The sequence below is a fragment of the Lissotriton vulgaris genome, chromosome 1_1 (genome assembly GCF_964263255.1).
Source record: "Lissotriton vulgaris chromosome 1_1, aLisVul1.2, whole genome shotgun sequence".
NCBI classification, from domain to species: Eukaryota; Metazoa; Chordata; class Amphibia; order Caudata; family Salamandridae; genus Lissotriton; species Lissotriton vulgaris.
This window is the reverse complement of record NC_141685.1, coordinates 1,928,921,186-1,928,934,909: the sequence shown is the minus strand read 5'-3', so window position 1 is coordinate 1,928,934,909 and position 13,724 is coordinate 1,928,921,186.

Sequence of the window (13,724 nt, the reverse complement as noted above, 5' to 3'; positions counted from 1 at the left end):
ATCAACAGGTTCAAAACGCTTTGCCGGAGGCCTCTGCAGATCCAGGTCACTCCATCCAACCCGGTCACTGGGTCTGCCTGAAGAATTTCCAGCGGAAAAAGAATCTGGAGCCTCGTTGGGGCCCGCCTCGGCAAGTTTTGTTGGCAACACGTACAGCAGTAAAGGTCGTCAGGAAGAATAATTGGGTCCATGGCGTGCACTGTAAGAGGGTATGTAAATGTAAATGTAAATGTATTTGAGCTTATATAGCGCACAGCAACCCGCAGTGGGTTTCCCGGCGCTTCCTTAGGGAACCCGTCCTGGTATTCCCCTGTGAGATAACCCCGGCAGGGTATCCACGAGGTGAAAGTCAGGCATCCCACCGCGAGGGGCCGTTGTGGAGATTAAGCAAGCTTTTGCCCAGAGTCGCAGAGTGTGAGCCCGTGAGTCGAGAAGGCACCGGAGCGAGAATTATCGAGTCCGTGGAATTTTTAGCCCAAGACCCGCCGAGGCGGGGAATTGAACCCTGGTCCAGGTCCGATCTCAGCTTCCGGGTCTGCTGCCTCTAACCCCTGAGCCACACTTCTCCACCTTAGCCTTTACCTTTTGATCAGTGGGTTCGCAATGTATAAGTGACAGTGAAGGCGAAAGGGTCCCTCGATTTGTACCTTTCAGTAGTCCACGCCTGGATCTAACAAACTCTGAGAAAGAAGACGACGACGTGTTGCAAGAAGCTGTACCATCACATCTGCGACTGAACACAGTAAATCCAGAGAGTTTGTTTCAAGAACAAACGATCCCTAATAAGACTCGGTACAACTTAAGATCCAGATCAACGAAAGACAATTGAACTTTTCTTTTTCCATTTTCTGATTACGTTTTTTGAGGGACATTTTCTTTTCCACTATCCATCAAGTTGGAGGGTCATGGTAGGAGTCTTAAGCTGTGACCTGAGTAGTGACAGTAGGTCTGCAGGACTTGCAGTGTCATAGGACAGCTAATAATCACAGCTAAGTGATCTAGGAAGATTGCCGTGAGCAACGCTTTAGAGAATGGATATTAAAGTGGAAAGCAATGATAAGAATGCAAAAAAGAAAAGTAAATATAGAGAACTGTTGGTTAGTCCATGTGGCATAACCTTATGTATTTTAATATGTTCATGTATTTTATTGGCTTGTATAAGTTGGGTTGTTTACACTATGCAGCAAGCACCTGTTCCTACTTCTGTGTCCTTGTCTTTTCCTACTACTGCCTCCCCACAACAGTTTCATACACTCCCAGAACATGAGCAAATTAGGAGAACAGAATACTTCAATAATTCATTTATTCAGTTATTGCATCAGTATCAACTGGTAATGAACACCACTGACTGTTGGGTCTGTGGTCTTATGCCCCATAACACAGAAAGAGGAATGCCATATTTAGTCCTTCCATTTTCCTACGAAGGCTCCGCTTGGGCCTATTTGGCCATGTTTTCTAATGTTTATCGGAACCAACTTCGATATCCTCCTGGTAGTCCATATGGTAGTGGAGCAGATTTTAGTCACAGTTCTTTGATAAAGGGAATAGTGGCCATGGCTAGAATCGCTGAGATTAGTAAGATTCCCGTTGATGAGAAACAAGCATATGATGGCTGGAACGTGACTCGTTATGTTACTAGCCTTACAGATAAGGCTAGACGAAGAAGATCCCCACCAATTTGGACTGTACCTCATCGAGGTAATTTCTGTCTACAGATCAATGGCCAAAATGTTAAAAATCAACAGGAGAAGAGTGTCTGTTCCCATACTTATATCTCTACACCTCAGATTTCTTCACCGTTAGTGCCATCTCAAGGCACATATTTTATCTGCCACGATAGAGCCTATACGTGGCTTCCTACCTATTTTTCAGGCACTTGCTGTGTGGCTTTTCTTCTTCCTCCAACATATACTTCTCCTTCAGGTCATCATAGAAAAAGACATGGCAGAGGGGTTATTGATTCGAAGGACACGACAGGACAAGAAAGAGGTGACTTTATTAAAGGGTTGCTTCCTTTCTGGGGCCCAATGGCCAACTGCAGAGACATCAGACAGCTAGTTCGTGTTGTTGAGGCTACCATAAATGTAACTTCTGGAGCCTTGAGTAATTTGACAGCTGAACTTCAGGCGGATCGCCTTATGACTTTGCAGAACCGCATGGTTCTGGACATTGTCCTTGCAGATCGTGGAGCAGTCTGTAAATTGATCGGGTCTAGTTGCTGCATTTATATTCCTGATAATGCCCCTACGGTATACCAAGCCATCTGATTAAGAGGGCGAGCCGCATTTGGAAAGCTATCTATCTTCCAGTGTGAGAAATTGAATCTATGCCGCTTCTGGTGTTTATACTTGATTTCTGCAATAACTTTTGAACTTCTTTGTTGCATACATTTTAGTTGCGCCGCAACGTTTTTGTCTGAATCTAATTTTTAAATGTTTATGCCACTGATTTAGCAAGTGCATTTACCCTGCCTAGACCCCGGTCCGCCGCGGCGTATGCCCTTTGTTGCGGAGGGTCGCATAGGCATTATACTCACTTCCGCATTCCAACGGAAGAGACTGTCAGCGCTCTAGCTGATCCGGCCCCCTTCCCTACTTAACTTGGAGGGAGGCGCGGACGCGCGCAGCGGCACCCTGATTAAGAGGGCGAGTCGCATTTGGAAAGCTATCTATCTTCCAGTGTGAGAAATTGAATCTACGCCACTTCTGTTGTTTATACTTGAATTCTGCAATAACTTTTTTACTTCTTTGTTGTATACATTTTAGTTGCGCCGCAACGTTTTTGTCTGAATCTAATTTTAAAATGTTTATGCCACTGATTTAGCAAGTGCATTTACCCTGCCTAGACCCCGGTCCGCAGCGGCGTATGCCGTTTGTTGTGGAGGGTGTCATAGGATTATACTCACTTCCGCATTCCAACAGAAGAGACTGTCAGCGCTCTAGCTGATCCGGCCCCCTTCCCTACTTAACTTGGAGGGAGGCGTGAACGCGCGCAGCGGCACCCTGATTAAGCGGGCGAACCACATTTGGAAAGCTATCTATCTTCCAGTGTGAGAAATTTAATCTACGCCACTTCTGGTGTTTATACTTGAATTCTGTAATAACTTTTTAACTTCTTTGTTGTATACATTTTAGTTGCTCCACAACGTTTTTGTCTGAATCTAATTTTAAAATGTTTATGCCACTGATTTAGCAAGTGCATTTACCCTGCCTAGACCCCGGTCCGCCGCGGCGTATGCCGTTTGTTGCGGAGGGTCGCATAGGCATTATACTCACTTCTGCATTCCAACGGAAGAGACTGTCAGCACTCTAGCTGATCCGGCCCCCTTCCCTACTTAACTTGGAGGGAGGTGCAGACGCGCGCAGCAGCACCCTGATTAAGAGGGCGAGCCGCATTTGGAAAGGTATCTATCTTCCAGTGTGAGAAATTGAATCTACGCCACTTCTGGAGTTTATACTTGAATTCTGCAATAACTTTTTAACTTCTTTGCTGTATACATTTTAGTTGTGCTGCAACGTTTTTGTCTGACTCTAATTTTAAAATGTTTATGCCACTGATTTAGCAAGTGCATTTACCCTGCCTAGACCCCGGTCCGCCGCGGCGTATGCCGTTTGTTGCGGAGGGTTGCATAGGCATTATACTCACTTCCGCATTCCAAAGGAAGAGACTATCAGCGCTCTAGCTGATCCGGCCCCCTTCCCTACTTAACTTGGAGGGAGGCGCGGACGCGCGCAGCGGCACTCAGATTAAGAGGGCGAGACGCATTTGGAAATCTATCTATCTTCCAGTGTGAGAAATTGAATCTACGCCACTTCTGGTGTTTATACTTGAATTCTGCAATAACTTTTTAACTTCTTTGTTGTATACATTTTAGTTGTGCTGCAACGTTTTTGTCTGAATCTAATTTTAAAATGTTTATGCCACTGATTTAGCAAGTGCATTTACCCTGCCTAGACCCCTGTCCGCTGCGGCATATGCCGTTTGTTGCGGAGGGTCGCATAGGCATTATACTCACTTCCGCATTCCAACGGAAGAGACTGGCAACGCTCTAGCTGATCCGACCCCCTTCCCTACTTAACTTGGAGGGAGGCGCGGACGCGCGCCGAAGGCGCGCCAAAGGCAAGCCCGTCTGCGCCCGTCCGCGCCAGAACACTGCCAGCTGCAACCCCATTATCGCATCTCGGGTGGTTCACCTTCCCCAGTCAGCATCACCCTTTGAAAATGGCTGCTACTACATTACCTCTCATCAGGTATGCGCGGAACGATCTTTTGGAATTAAACTCTCCCCTTATTGTGGCATCAGAGGCACTATTAGCAAACATTCAGAAGACCTCTTGCATTTGTAACATCGAGCCATTAGTGGAGAGACGGACTGAGAGGGCTGAAGCTCAGACCGTTTCCACTAGCCCCGCACATGCAAAATGTACGGCTATATTTTCAACTCGAGATCTATCCCAAGACACGCTCTGGAGATATGGAGCCTTCTTGACTCTGAAAAGCCTGATCTGTGTTTTATATCTGAGACATGGCTACATGAGCATGCTATTCCCGACCTTCATATAGCCTTCCCTCAGCAGTACGTTATAGTTAGGTCTGATAGAATAGGGGGAAGAGGTGGAGGAGTACTGATAGCAGCAAAGGAGAATATGAATGTTCATATTATAGAAAGCCTCATGGTTAATGAGTCAGAAATCATAGTTTTCAGAGTGAATGGCCTGGGAAAAGAAGTATGGAAAGGGGCATTGTTATATCGACCCCCGGGGAATAAAGGAGATTTTGCCAATACCTTATTAGAAACCATAGCCCCTCATGTACTGACTGCGGACAGTTTTTTGTTACTGGGTGATTTTAATTATCACGCTGATGACCAGTCCAATACTGAGACAGAAAAACTAATCTCTTCTATGAGTACCCTCAATCTGATTCAAAAGATTACAGGTCCCACCCACCAAGCTGGCCACACGCTGGATCTCCTATTTACTAATTCTCCTAATATCTTGACGGCCCCCCCTACTCCATTACTGTGGACCGACCATTACTTGGTGAAATTCGCTATAAATAACTGTATACTGGAAACGACTAGTAATAAAGACAAAAAAGCATGTAGAAACATGAAAAAGATCACTCTCACTGCCTTTTCTGATAATTTTGAGATAGATCAAATAGACCCGAGGCAAATGTCAATCTAGCAGCTATGCATCTGGAGTCTGCCGTGCGCAAGGCACTGGACAAGATCGCCCCTTTACGAACGGTCAACTAGAGGGAGAAATTTTCACCCTGGTTTACAGACCAATTAAAAAACCTTAAAACCTTGACAAGAAATGCTGAGAAAACCTGGCGGAAAAGTAAAAATTTAAATGACCGTAAAACTTATCAAACCCTACACACTAAATATATGAGGGAAATAAGAACAGTAAAGAGAACACATTTAGCTGAACGAATAATCAAAGCTGAGAACTCGTCTAAGGAGCTTCACCATATCTTAAAGGAATTTACTTCCTTTAAAAGTCCACAATTAACACCAAATACTGAAGAATGGACGGAAGAGCTCTCTAAATTCCTAGATGATAAAATTACAAACATATGTAACTCCCTCGAATTGGACAATGCATCCTTTCAGTATGTAGAACAGGACCCAGATATAAATGAATCTTTATATATAAATGATTCCTCCTCGAGGTGGGACACTTTTGAATTGTTTGACAATGAAAAAACCATGCTAGTCGGACGGAAAATTAAATCAGGCTCTCCCAGTGATCAATTAACTTCCAAAGTATTTGCCATCCTTGCCCCAGCGCTAGTGGATTGTCTCTCCGGCCTTTTACATAAATCCCTGAAAGAAGCGGAGGTTCCAAAAATCTGGAAGGCGGCAAGAGTCAAACCTATATTAAAAAAACCCGGCGCAGATGCAAATGCTTTTATAAACTATCGTCCCATTTCCTTGTTGCCATACTCAGGGAAAGTGTTGGAAGCATTTGTAAACGAACAACTGGTTAACTACTCGATCCATCACAGTCAGGTTTCCGTGCTGCCCACAGCATGGAAACAGCACTAATCGAGGTCGCTGACAACATTAGGCTTGCCTTGGACAAACGTCAATCTTCTATTCTTGTCTTTTTAGATCTGTCGGCCGCCTTTGACACCATCTCCCACCAGATCTTGATTAGAACGCTGTGGGAGTGTGGTGTCAGAGGGCAGGTTTTGAGATGGTTTGTCAGTTATTTGACGAACCGGACGACTACAGTACAAGTAGGTAAAACCTTGGCCAGTACCCGGCCCGTCACAAGAGGTGTGCCTCAGGGCTCTATTTTGAGCCCTTCGCTTTTTAATGTTTACATGGCCCCCCTGGCCAAAGTGATCAGGGCATACGGTTTTGACGTGTTGTCATACGCGGATGATACGCAAATACTGGTCACACTTGGCCCTGACGCTAACAAGACAAAAAGGCGTTTTAGAAATTGTATGGTCGAGGAAAAACCGGATGGGCCAAAACCATCTGCAGCTCAACGGCACTAAATCTGAGGTTATGTTATTTGGGAGACAAACGAGTACTGGACCCAGGACTGGTGGCCTTCCGAACTGGGTGAGTGTCCTATCCCAAAGGTATCAGTCCGCAATCTAGGGTTCCACATGGACAACATGAGGGACCAAGTTAACCATACTGTGGGCACCTGCTTCGGAATTATGCGGAGTCTACGCAGGGTCTTTAAATGGATACCGGCCGAAGCGCGTGAAATTCTGGTTCAAGGCCTGATTGTAAATAGACTAGATTATGGCAATTCACTTCTCCTTGCCATTAACGAGTGCCATATTAGGAAACTGAAGGTTTTACAAAATACGGCTGCTCGTCTGATCTTAGGCCTACCCAGAAGATCCCCCTCACTGCCGTGTCTGAAAATCTTACATTGGCTCCCTGTAAAAAAAAGAACTATTTTCAAGACCCTATGTCTGGTTCACAAATTCATGTACGGACAGGGGCCAAAATACTGGACCCAAAAACGTACATGGTATATGCCTGGCAGACAGCTGAGATCGAGCACTAAGCTACTGCTCACGCCTCTCAGAGTTCAAACTGCCAGAAATGGTGGTCTTGCCTTTTCTTTCATGGCACCATCCCTTTGGAACAAACTACCTCTGAGCCTTCGCACAATTGAAGAACATATGAACTTTCGAAAAAAATTGAAAACCTGGCTCTTCTGCTAGATCTATTCTTGGTTCATCTCAATTTCAGGGCTGTCTGCATGCGCCATGAGACTCCCTTGGACGTGATATGCGGGCAATACAAGTGTCCAGACTAGACTAGACTAAGTTGCATATAATTTCCGAATCTATACATCAGGACACAGGAGATTTGTCTGTGATGGGATGGTTTTGTGGACTACTGTCCACTTGGGGATGGAAGATACTAACCTTCCTTGGAATGGTTTTGGCCATCATTTTCTCTTGTTGTCTCTGTTTACAGTGTGGCCCTGCCATCTGAGGTCTTTGTGCCACTATGTGTGCCCCAAGGCCTGTGTCACAGAAAACAGAGAACATTAAAATTATGTTGCAGTAACAGCTGAATGACCTCATGGCCATTGACATCGACTCAGAGTAACTTGAGTCCTTTGTGTTTTGCTTGAGTAATGGCAGAAGGAGGGTCTGAGGTTCTTCGTTTCTGACTTCGTCCCGTATTTAGCTGCCATTTTGTGTCTCGTCGCCATTTTGTGTTGCCCTTACTCAGGCAGCATGGCGAAAGGAATGTTTTTGCCTTTCTCAGCTGCTACGTGTCTCTTCTGTTAAAGAGTAACTCCCTGCCCTTGTTTACAAAACTGATGTCAGGGTCTGGCTGAGTTTGCTAATCCATGTCTGGTTTGATTGATCCCTGTCTCGACTGACTATTTGGCTTCTCCTATTCTTTCCTTACATTATCTTATCCGACTGGCCTTCGCTATTCTCTCCTTGTATTCTCTTGTTACACAACTATCCTTTGAGGCACACAAATACGTCCTGCCACCTGCAAATTGGATTGTCAGTACTAGCACTGATTAATTTGTTGGGAGGGGTAACACACAGGGTTTGAGAGAGGGGTGTATTTGGGACACCTGATAGCTTGTTTTCCAACTTTTCCTATTGTTATGTTATGTTACGAGCATTTATTATGCTCACAGCTGCTCCAGCAAAGGAGCGTCTCGGCGCCTGACAAGGAAGCAACGTAACACAACTTAAAAGAGTGGGCTGATAAAAAGGAAAGGACTAAGGGAACAGGAAAGTCTTGACAGCCCTGCGAAATAAAAACAGATCAGCAAGGGTACGTATTTCGAATGGTAGGGCATTCCACAGGACAGCAGCACGTACACGAAAAGAACGTCCCCCAGCCCGACTACGCTTGAACCATGGAACTACTGCTAGTTCAAGGTCCGATGAGCGTAGTGAGCGACAAGGGATGTAGGGAGACAACAGGTTCTGAAGAATCAGAGCAGGGGAACCTTTAAGGATCTTGTGGGACATACAAAGCACTTTGAACTGGATCCTCTGCCTAATCGGTAGCCAGTGAAGCGAGCGCAAGGTGTTAGAGACGGAGCAGAACCTGGGTAAGCCTACAACTGCTCTGGTGGCAGCATTTTTCACGCGTTGGAGACGAGTGAGTTCAGCCTGATTTAACCCTATCAAGAGGGAGCTGGCATAATCAAGCCGAGACATCACCGTCGCCTGTACCACGAGCTGTCTAGTCGAGGCATCAAAGAATTTAAGTACAGGTCTCATGCTACGCAGGATGCCAAAGCAGCAGGCCGCAGTGCATTTGGTGTGGCAGACAAAGCTAAGGGTGGGATCTAACCACACCCCTAAGTTTTTTATCTCCGAAACCGGAGTAGGAGTGGGGCCTAGCTCTGAGGGCCACCATACATCGCCCCAGAGTTCCGCTTGTTTGCCGAAGACCATAATTTCCGTCTTTTTGGCGTTTAGTTGGAGACAGTTGGAAGTCATCCAACTGGCAACCGCCTGTAGTCCATCCTGGAATCTTGGGGCCTCCAACCCAGAATCCCCGCTGATCGTGACCGCTAGCTGAGTGTCGTCAGCGTATGACACCATGGTCATACCCCACTGCTTGACGACCTCAGCCAGCGGCCTCACGTAAAGATTGAACAGCGTGAGACTCAGCGAGGATCCTTGCGGGACTCCAAGAGCCAGGGGATGTGATTTGGACTGATAGGGCGGGACGGCCACGCAAAAAGATCGGTCAGCAAGGAAAGAGCGGAACCACTGAAGAGCGGAACCAACCACGCCCGCTTCCTCCAGGCGCTGCAGAAGAATCCCGTGCGAGACGGTGTCAAAGGCGGCGCTCAGATCTAATAGAACAAGTGCCGCCGTTTGACCCGCATCTAGCACAGCACGAAGATGCTCCACCATAAATAGGAGGGCTGTCTCCGTGCTGTGGCCGGCCCGGAATCCGTTCTGCGTGTCATCCAGGAAGTTAGTGCGCGAAAGATGGTCTGTGAGGGCGATATTAACATGCGCCTCCGCGACTTTAGCCGGCCAAGGAAGGAGCGATATCGGCCGATAACTCTCCGGTTTGCTGGTATCGAGAGACGGCTTCTTCAGAATGGGCATTACCACTGCCTGTTTCCACTTCAAAGGTACCAGACCTGTTGTGAGCGAGATGTTAATCAGAGAGCAGACTGGTGAAAAATTAGGAGATGCCAAGTCTCTAAACACCGCAGGCTTTAACGGATCTACCGGAGACCCCGACTTAACTTGAAGGGCCAGTGTCTTGAAACTTTCCGGTGTAAGGCAGGGAAGAGAATCCAAGACAACCTGCTTTGGAGGGCTTTGAAACCCTTCACCAGAGGGCATGGCCGTAGGAAAGGCTCTATAGATGGTATGGACCTTTTCCAAAAAGAAAGCCGCCAGCATTTCGCAATGCGCGTTGGAACCAATGGCATCCGCCGAAGCCTTTTTAGCCACAAGGTCCTTGAGGGCTTTAAAATGGGTTCGTGCTGCTGGGAAATTCAAGGGCGTAAAATGCCGCCCGAGCTCTGCAGACAGCGCGATGGTAGGATTTGACGGTAGCCGAATACATGCCTTTTTTTACTGATGTCATACGTTTTCCGCCATTCTCTCTCTGCGCGTCTGCAAGAGCTTTTCAACGCATGCAAGGATCCATCATACCAAGGACTAGGGTCCCGTAGTCCGCAGTTGCTCAAGGTCATTGGAATAAGAGAGTCAAGGGCTCTGGTAACCCATTCGCAAAAATGGTCGTAACCAGATTCCACATTCTCCACCGGGCCCAGAGGGTCCTCAGATAGAAGACGATGGAGGTCTTCCAGTTTTAATTTATTCCAACGCCGTCTAAGAAAAACGCGCATCGTAGGCTTAAAGGGAGACTCAGACAATGGACACTAGATCGTCACCAAAGAGTGATCCGTCCAGGCCATGGGGACAGGGGAGGCGACCCTAACCTATTGTCCTATTGGCTTGCTTTGTATGTATAGGGAGTAAACTCCGTAAATATGACTGCTATAAAAGATTGTGCGCCACGGACTGAAGTGGCAGTCTCCTCAGAATATACCTTGTGCGTACTTCTGGGACAACTGTGCTTGGCTGCAGCCAATAAACCTGGCTTCCTACGGCCAACAGAGTGTCTCGTGTCTCTGTTCAACAAGGCAGGTGAACTCGAGGATTTAAGGCGTGCCCTGTGCTGCCAGGCCCATAAGGCCCGATTCTCCAGGGCTACCTCTTTAAAAAATGCCAAAATGTGTTTTTATTCAACTCTTCATGTTCCTGAAAGCAGGGAAGATGGTGACTTTAGCACAGCAGACCATTCGTTTATGCCATTTGTAAGAGTAAAATACCAGACACTTTTATCAAGAGCACTCATTTCCTATGTTTCCCCCAAAACTCAAAATAAAGCTATATTTTCTCTATTTTCTCTATCCCATTCAGGCGAATCCTCAAATCCAGAATACCTTTAGTGTCCCCTGGATGTTGGAAACAGAGGGCATACATTTGGTTTGGATATCTTATGTGGAAAAGGAGTTATGGAGCCCTAAGGGAAACAACTCCGAATATCTACAAAAAATAAAAGGGCTCAGCACTGGAGGGATTGAGGTCGAGCAGTTAAGGGGTTCATATTTATGAGGTATGTCAGATTGTGACCCACTCCAATTGGGAATTTTTGCTACCTGATCTATCAATACATACGTAGTTTTTTTGTATTCCACACTGTTTGCAAAAATACTGGTCACAATTTAGGACCAACCAGTGATTCGTACAACAGGAGCCTAAGGGTTTGCTGCTGACAGGAGTGTAATTCTCTCTAAGACTGCTCAATAAATATACCTATGTGACTTGCAAATTGAAAAATCAAATCTCGACCAAGCCAACTGAGGCATTTATACTTCAGAGGTTGATAAACAGCGTACTGTTAATAGAAAACACTAACACTTGTTCTTTGCAGCACTTAGATATGGCAAAACATCAGCAACTAAAATGTAAATGATATGTAAATGATAACATTATTGTGAAAAGTAAAACTGTGACAAAATCTGCATGTATACATTGAAAAACAAAAATTCAGTTTCAAAGGCCAGACAGTCAAAATGGGCTTAAAAAATAAAATTTTAGCTTGGATATAAAGACGGACAACATGATGGCTGAACAAGGACCCTGTACAACCAAGTCTACTATGCAAATGATGGGGCAGATATAGCTCAAATGTGATGTTAAAAGTACTCAGAAGTAAAAAGAAAATGAACCACTCCTGAACAACAATACTCAAAAGTGCATCCTGGTTAGACAAATATATTATTTTTAGTCCACAGAACACTGGTGCAAATCTCAGCATGAAGATGGTATTTTCAGAGGAACTGCTTCTGTTTAAGAAGAAGGTACACTGCAGGCAGTTATTTTGCAGTGGTCTTCGGACTGCTGCTAAATGTCTAACAAGGGCATGGATAACTTTTATTCAGAATTTTCGTGTACCAGCAGCAATTAGAATCAGCCTAAACTATGCTCCGATCTTGATTGTTTTGAAAGAATGAACAATCAAGTTGCTGGAGGAACCGCAATCTGACTAACCCCCCACCAATGAATCAGAAGACAGAAGAAGGACTGCAACTGCTGTTGAGACCAGGGAAGAAGAGGCAACTCCAGAGAATGAAGGAGAAGGGGAACAACCTGTTCCAACATGGTTTTCTTGGTACACCATCCAGGAGTGGTAGTGAAGTGGGCTTTGCCAGCCCAAGCCCTTCGGAACTGGCCATCCACTGGTTGGAGCTCAGTGAAAGTCAATTAGCAAGAGAGCTGCAGGCCAAACTGGCAACTATAGTCCTTGAGGAACTGGCACCATAAGAAAAAATATTGGAATTAGTAGAAAAGAAGACCAGGCTGGGCTTGATGTCCAGTGAAGATGGTGGCAGCAAAGATGTATCTCCAAATTCAAATCCCTTGTTATAGCCCACAGTGCACTCCACGCCTTGAGTCCAAGCTATCTCCAAAACCGCTTTTCCTTTTATGTTCCTTGAAGATCACTCCATTCTATGCACCTACTTTTGGCCACGGTTCCCCGGTTTCGGCCACAAAGGATGGGGAGGCAGCTTACTATGCGTGAATGCAGTTTTGACCTGGAATGCGCTTCCGCTTGCTCTTTGCAGCATCCAGGACCTTGCCCTGTTGAAAAAAAAATTGAAAACCACCCTCTTCAACTAAGCTGTCCATGTACCTCCTCTCAAGATTTGTGTCGGTACACTCTTGTAGCATCCAAGCACGGTACAAGTGGAAATAACATAACATAACATAACATGGGCCACAAACCCCTCATTTTCCCAAGGATACTTGCGGTGGGGACGACATTGATAAATGGTTTGCCTTCTATGAAAGAGCATTAAGATTGTCCAGGGTGGGTCAACAGCCCTGGGAAGCCTCACTGTGGGAGTTATAGATGAAACAAGAGAGGGATATATTCTTGAATCCAGAAGAGGGAGTAACTGACTCCTGCGCTCATATGAAGGAGGAAATTGCGCAGATCTCACACCAACAGAGAATCGTAAGAAGTTATGGGACACACACAAAAACACAAAACAATACTGGGCTTATCGTGTTGATGTTTCACTGAAAGGACTCATGCACATCTTGAGTGATTGTCTATTCAGAATAACACCAGCATCTAGTGGCTTCCAAGGTGTCTGATCCCAGGCAACGCAGATGAGGAGCGCACCAGGGTGTCAAAAAAGTCCTTGGGGGTGACCCTAAGAAAGGGGTATTAGCTCCCGTCTGAGAGGAAATAATGAGACAACAAGGATAATAAGAAGGAGCTCTCACAAAGGCCTCAAAAGTCTACTCAAGAGTCCTGTGCCTTTTTCAAAGGCTACGAGGGGAAGAAACCTTTAAACCCTATGAAGGTTGGATGTGTCCAGACTTTCAAATGCCAGGACATGAAACAGGAGACTCAGGGCCCTATTACGAGTACGGTGGTCCTCAGGACTGTCATACTCACAGTGGTGGTTTGACCACCAACACCACTGCGGGCCAGCCCGCAGTATTTTGAGTGTGATGGTTAAACCTCTTGCTCTGCCAGGATCAACGATCTTTCTGCACCAGCGGTCGAGCATATCACGACCTATAAATCCATCACTTTATTCATGGCGGTGAGCCCACCATGAAAAGGGTGGTGGACATGCAGGGGCCCCCTGCGAGATCTGTGCCTTTGGGTGCATGTGGGGGGCACATGTTGTGACCCCCAGAAT